The sequence below is a fragment of the Eriocheir sinensis genome, chromosome 62 (genome assembly GCF_024679095.1).
Source record: "Eriocheir sinensis breed Jianghai 21 chromosome 62, ASM2467909v1, whole genome shotgun sequence".
Taxonomy (NCBI): Eukaryota; Metazoa; Arthropoda; class Malacostraca; order Decapoda; family Varunidae; genus Eriocheir; species Eriocheir sinensis.
The window spans coordinates 9220705-9227213 of record NC_066570.1 but is presented as its reverse complement, the minus strand read 5'-3'; the positions used below and the strand labels follow the sequence as shown (position 1 = coordinate 9227213).

Here is a 6509-nt window from a genome sequence, read left to right as displayed (position 1 = left end):
ATTGAGTCGGATCAGGACGCTAGTATTCTCCAAGATGAACTCAACAGATTATATGACTGGGCGGATAAATGGCAGATGGAGTTCAATGTAGGGAAGTGCAGTATTCTGAGTGTAGGTAGGAACAACCCCTTACATAACTATTGCTTAAATGACACTCTCATAAGTAGGTCTGGGTGCGAGAGGGATTTAGGGGTCTTAGTGAGCTCTGATCTCCGTCCAAGGGCACAATGCATTCAAGCTAGAAATCGAGCTAATAGGGTACTGGGATTTATTTCAAGGAGCGTAAGCAACAGAAGCCCCGAAGTCTTCCTCAAACTATATTTAGCATTAGTTAGACCTCATCTTGACTATGCGGTTCAGTTCTGGTCACCCTACTATAGAATGGATATCAAAATGTTAGAATCGGTGCAGAGGAGGATGACTAAGATGATTCAGGGGTTGAGAAACTTGCCATACGAGGAACGACTTAAACAGTTAAACTTGCATTCTCTAGAAAGGCGAAGGGTGCGTGGAGACATGATCGAGGTTTATAAATGGATGAAGGGCTTTAATAAGGGAGACATTCATAAGGTTTTGTTGGTAAGAGAACCGGGTAGGACACGAAGTAACGGGTTTAAACTGGATAAATTCAGATTCAACAGGGACATAGGCAAAAATTGGTTTACTAACAGGGTGGTGGATGAGTGGAATAGGCTTAGCAGTCATGTGGTGAGTGCCAATACAATTGTCACATTCAAAAATAGACTAGATAAATTCATGGACAGCGATATTAGGTGGGGTTAGATACACGGGAGCTTAGGGTCAAAGGAGCTGCCTCGTACAGGCCTACCGGCCTCTTGCAGACTCCTGCGTTCTTATGTTCTTATGTTCTTATGAGTGGCCCGCCATCTTGAAGCCGCCCCCATTGAGAGTCGGGAATGGACCCAGACGCCAGTGATGGACAAGGGTCATGCCCTCAGTCATGAGTGCCTGAATTGAGCCAAGGTAAGGGCGAGCCAGTCCAGTCCCTGCCGCCCCCGCGACCAGCAGGCTGGTGATGGGAGTAGAAGCGGCCCCGAAACCCCCCTTTAGGCACGGCACAACAACATAGCGTAGCTCTCCGGCCTCCACCCAGCCAAGGAAATTGTGTAAACCGGGTAAGGGGCACCCGCTTGGTGGACGAGGGGCAAAAGTGACCTCACCCCCCCTTTAGCTGTAACAGTCTGGGCCCGTATCCTCGAGAGCTATTAACTTTTACTCTTAAAGTTACTATCAAAGTTAATAGTTTGAAATTATTAAGAGTAAAAGCTATCCTCGTCAACTTTGAGTGTAGGTATTAGCAAATCCTGGCTACTATTATCTTCTTCTTCTTCTTCTTTATGGCGGGCTCGTTGCTAAGGACGCCTCCGTGCAAAACGTAAACATCCGACATGAATTAAGTATATATTTCAAAAGAAAAATAAAGAAAAGATGTATAAATGTACAACAGAAACATAATAAATGGCAAACACAAGAAAATACTGAGTTTTGTGGCAGATAGAAGCAGCCTCAAAGGCTGTTTTTACTCCGTCACTCGTCAACACCCGTATCTCCCCTCCTGCGTCACGACTTGCTCTGCTGAAATTACCGCACTATAACCACGTCATCTGCCCCAATGAGCACATCTACGGGCCGGAGAACCAGCGCAGAAAAGGAGTAAGTTTAATTGGTCGCCAGATGAAACGGTCTTCTTACATCAAATTCATGAAAAAAGACGTATAATCAGAGGGTGTTATGGGAAGAGCATCACCCCTGAGGATAAGAAGAGAGCGTGGACTGAAGTGGCAGAAGCTGTAACAAGGTTAGTAATCACATATTCATGGTTCAATTAGCTTACAAACTAACCTAACCTAATCAATTGGGTATTTTTTGCATAATAACACAACCACTGACCTTCCAAACAGAACATACCTTTTCATTCTGTATCTGAATAGTTTCATTATGACCATTTCTGCCACAACCTAACATAACTAAACCTAACCATGCCAAACCTGCCCCGTCCTACCGAGCACATCCTAACTTAACATGCCAAGTTTTTTGGGGGGGAAGAGGGGGTTGGTATAGATGGTTAAGGCATATTTGCCCTGTTTTTATTCTTTATTTATTTTTATTTGTTTATTATTTTTTTTTGTTGGGGGGGGGTGGATGCTAGGCATGCCAGACTATGGACACTTTTACAAGTACTTTGTCAAGAATATATGGGAATAGGTAGGTTTTGTGAAAATGGTAAAGTAAGATTAAAATAGTATATTTATAGCATTGGTCAAACAGATTATGGTGATATAATGTTAGATTGGAATGTACTCAAGATAATGAAATTAAGGTTAATGCTTTTATTTTTTTGTTACATATTCACATATTCATGATTCAAGTAACTTGCAAACTAACCTAACCTCGTCAAATGGGTATTTTTGTATACAAACACAACCACAGTGTTTCCAAACAGAACATACTTTTTCCTACTGCTTCACATGAATAGCATCATCATGACCATTTCTGCTGCAACCCCCACTCCCTCAACAATCTAACATAACTAAACCAACTCCTGCTAAACCTGTCCTACCTAACACATCCTAACCTAACATGGTAGGTCCCCAAGTTTGTTAGGGTGGAAAGGGGGTTAGTATAAGAGAGTCAAGTCATATTTACCTGTTATTTTATTTATTCCTTATTGAGATTTTTTTTTGGGGGGGGGGTTGGGTTGGGCATGCCAGACTCTCAACACTTTTACAAGTATTTTATGTTAAGACTATATCGGAATAGGTAGATTTGATGAGAATGGTAAAGTAAGATTAAAATATTATTTTGATAGCATTGGTCAAACAGTTTCTGGTGATATAATGTTAGGTTAAAAGTACTCAAAAGAATGGAATTAAGATTAATGCTTTGATTTTTTTTTGTATAGCTGTATTGTGTAATATCATCCTACTTAGAGAAAAGCATTTTAGAAAAGTAGGTAAAGAAAAGTAGTATATATGGCCATGTTCATAACAACTAAAAAGTTAATGTCTTTTGATGCATGTAAATAAAATACTGGTACTGATTTAGCTTTCCATCACAGCATGTATTAAATATTATTGGAGAAGGTATGGGAAATAAACAGCATGCCATAGTGAAACGATTAAGAAACTTGCTTCACATTTATACCCTGACAGTGCCTTCCCTGGGAGTGGACCCCATACGCAGGATGACTGTGAGAGGCGTTGGTACAACGTACAACAAAAATCAAAGCCTCTCATTGCCAAGTGCAAGAATGAGCAGCGGCAGACTGGTAATTTTTTTTAGTTGTTATGTCTTTAAATGTAAAACTTATACCTATTAGTTAGTTTTTTTTATGTGCTCACAGAATGCAGCTATACTGGCCACAATGCCTTTATTTCAGCTTAAAGTTAATAAGTTCATAGCAGTGAACTGCATATTTGATATAGACATTTTTTTAATGTTCATCTGTCAATGACTATCAATCTATCTAAATACCTTGGTTGTCTTCCCCCAGTGAAGGGTTTTAGCCAAGACAGGCACACACTTACTCACACACTCACACTCATGTACACCACTCTCTCAGCTGCACAGCCCCTGAGGGAGTAAAAAAGGCCCTCACTGTATGGGGGATTAGTTGCACAGTTCAGACAGGGAACTTCCACACCAAGGCCTCACAGCATACACTGGTTTACCCCTGCCCCTTCATAACAATGATATTTCCCCCAACACCTGAGTGCCCCACACGTGTGGCACCACAGATACGCAGGCGCCTGCCTATATAACTATGACATTAACTGTGGTAGATAAACTGGTGTATGACATCATAGGCTGCTCGTCTCATGTATTTGAAGGGGTACCAGAGCCACTCAGCATTGACATGATGTGCTAGGGATAGGACAGCAGCAACAGTCAAGCAGCAGTGAAATATTGACTGGCCTGTATGTTTTTGGCAAAAACTTTTATATTCTCATTAAAACAATTTATTAATCACCCTTTAATTCATATTCTTTGTAGATACACACTTTATTAGTATTGCTAGAGACCATCCCAGCACATTGTTCATTACTTGTGGAAAAGATATAATTAGCTGCTCCGGCAACAGCCACTGCTTCAATATCTGCTGGCCCTATGACACCAGCCACTGCTTCAATATCTGCTGGCCCTATGACACCAGCCACTGCTCATCATCTGCTGGCCCAATGACACCTGCCACTGCTTCATCATCTGCTGGCCCTATGACACCAGCCACTGCTTCATCATCTGCTGGCCCAATGACACCTGCCACTGCAAGGGATGACAATGAAGCTGCTCCACCACAGTTACCACCTACTTCATTGGAGTTAAGAGATGCCTTTCATAGGGCAGCAGTATAATTTTTTGATGCTGGGGCTGAATATTACTGCCTCAAGGCTATGATTTTCACCTTTTTTTTTTTTATTACTGAGGAGGTTAGGGTGGAAGGGGTGAAAAATAATCTGTGCTGTTTTTCGACATAAATGGTTAGCAAATTCATTCAAAGCACAAAATTTACCAGAAAAAAAATTGTGTGCCATTGTGAGTGGGTTCACTTGAGATTGGGCTCCAATACACCTCCGTGGTCTAGTGGTCAGCATGCCTGGCTTCTACGCGGGCCCAGGTTCGAATCCCGGCCCGGGCAGTCGGCGTGCAGCTCACCCAGCTGATCATCCTCCCTCTCGGGCTGGTCGATAAATGACTACCTGGGGAAACTGTGGTAACCCGGATGTCAAACTGGCCCTGTGTCCCGGGGTAATGGGCTCCCTCCCACCACAAGCTCAAGGGCCAATGTCACGGAGATGAGCATTAGCTTATAACACCTTTAGGCACCGATCATATTTGCATTTTATGTAGTCTGTGATGCAGGCAGGATATTCATTAGCACCTAATTAGACTCATACTGCTCTCCAGTGCTCTCTGATGAACTCACAATCAAAGATGTAGTATACCTATATGGTAGCATTGAGTAATCTTAGGTCACTTGGTAAAGTGTTCACCTAAGTCCGACCCAAGCTGACAACATAAACCTAAGCGTGTTTGCAAGCTGAGTGTTTAGATTATTGGCATAATAATAAAAGATGCTGAAAACTGGATTCCACTACTTTATTGAATATATGAATAATTATATACTGAATTTGTAATGGAGCCAAGATAAAAAAAGCTATGTTTTCAGCGGTCATACCATGATCTCATGAAAATAATTAGGTTGACATATATAATTAATTACTACGTATTTTGGTATGATGACCATTGCACGTTAATACCTTAGCTTTGCTAGCATTGAGTAATCTTAGGTCACTTGGTAAAGTGTTCACATAAGTCCGAACCAAGCTGACAACATAAACCTAAGCATGTTTGCAAGCTGAGTGATTAGAATATTGGCATAATAATAATAAGATGCTGAAAACTAGATTCCAGTAATAGAGTAATTATATACTGAATTTGTAATGGAGCCAAGATAAAAAGCTATGTTTTTCAGTGGTCATACCATGATCTCATGAAAATGAATAGGTTGACATATATAATTAATTACTAATTATTTTATTATGATGACTATTGCACATTAATACCATAGCTTTGAATCCAATGATGAATATCTTCAAGCAAGACACAAATAGCAACAGATTGGTCACAAATTCACTCAGTAAACACAATACTCCAGAAAAGTATACACTGAATTCACAATAAAGTTGTTTTTCCACTTGGAACTTTGTAAACAGAAACCAAGTAACCTCGTTTTACTTCACTCATAAGTCATGATGTTCACGATGTGGTCACCCCGACCTTTCGTTCCTCCTCCCTCACACTGGCAGACGTCTCTAACAAGCTTTCTTACCACCATTATCTCAATATGAATAACCGGCAGCAGTAATTATAAATCATATTCTAAATGACATTTTAATGCAATTTTAATGTCATCGTTTTCATTTGCATGTGTGTACCTTTCTGCTACAAATAAATGTTTTTTTTCCCATGTTTTGTTTTCCTTAACTCGAATATTTCACATTTTAATCAATAACAAAGGCATCAAACACTAATTGTATGTTCAAGCTATGTTTATTTTTTTTTTCTGTTGACAAACTACATCGTTTTCCTTTGGTGCCATTATTTTCACATGGGTACAGTCTATCACTCCCACAACACCGGCAAGTTGGTAGAATTCTGCTTGCTTTACACGGATCTCCACCCTATCAAGGGGAGACTGGATAAACCTCCCGACTACCTACGGGTCACTGAGGGCGGCCAGAGTTTCCACAATCACCCTGCTTACGCTACTCTGGCTTACCCCCTAACTCATCACTTGAACACTGCAGCATTTTTCCTGTAGCTAAGTACCTTTAAGTCAAAATCACTTTCAACCCCGGGGTGAGGGAATGCTCCCTTTGAACTGGATCTTGTAGCTCTCTTCTCACCAAATCAGTCACATACTCCATTCCTGCACGGTCTAATATGTATGTCTTGACAAGTTCACCATCGTTATACAGTTCCAAAGC

The 6509-nt window shown here is 40.9% G+C and overlaps 1 long non-coding RNA gene across 1 annotated transcript; it reads left to right on the top strand.

The window, feature by feature from the left end:
- The first annotated feature begins 1574 nt into the window (after positions 1-1574).
- On the top strand, positions 1575-5334 carry LOC126986534 (uncharacterized). Its single transcript, XR_007739808.1, has 3 exons — positions 1575-1819; positions 3174-3289; positions 4015-5334. It is a non-coding gene; the product is annotated as an uncharacterized LOC126986534 (long non-coding RNA).
- Positions 5335-6509: the final 1175 nt, after the last annotated feature.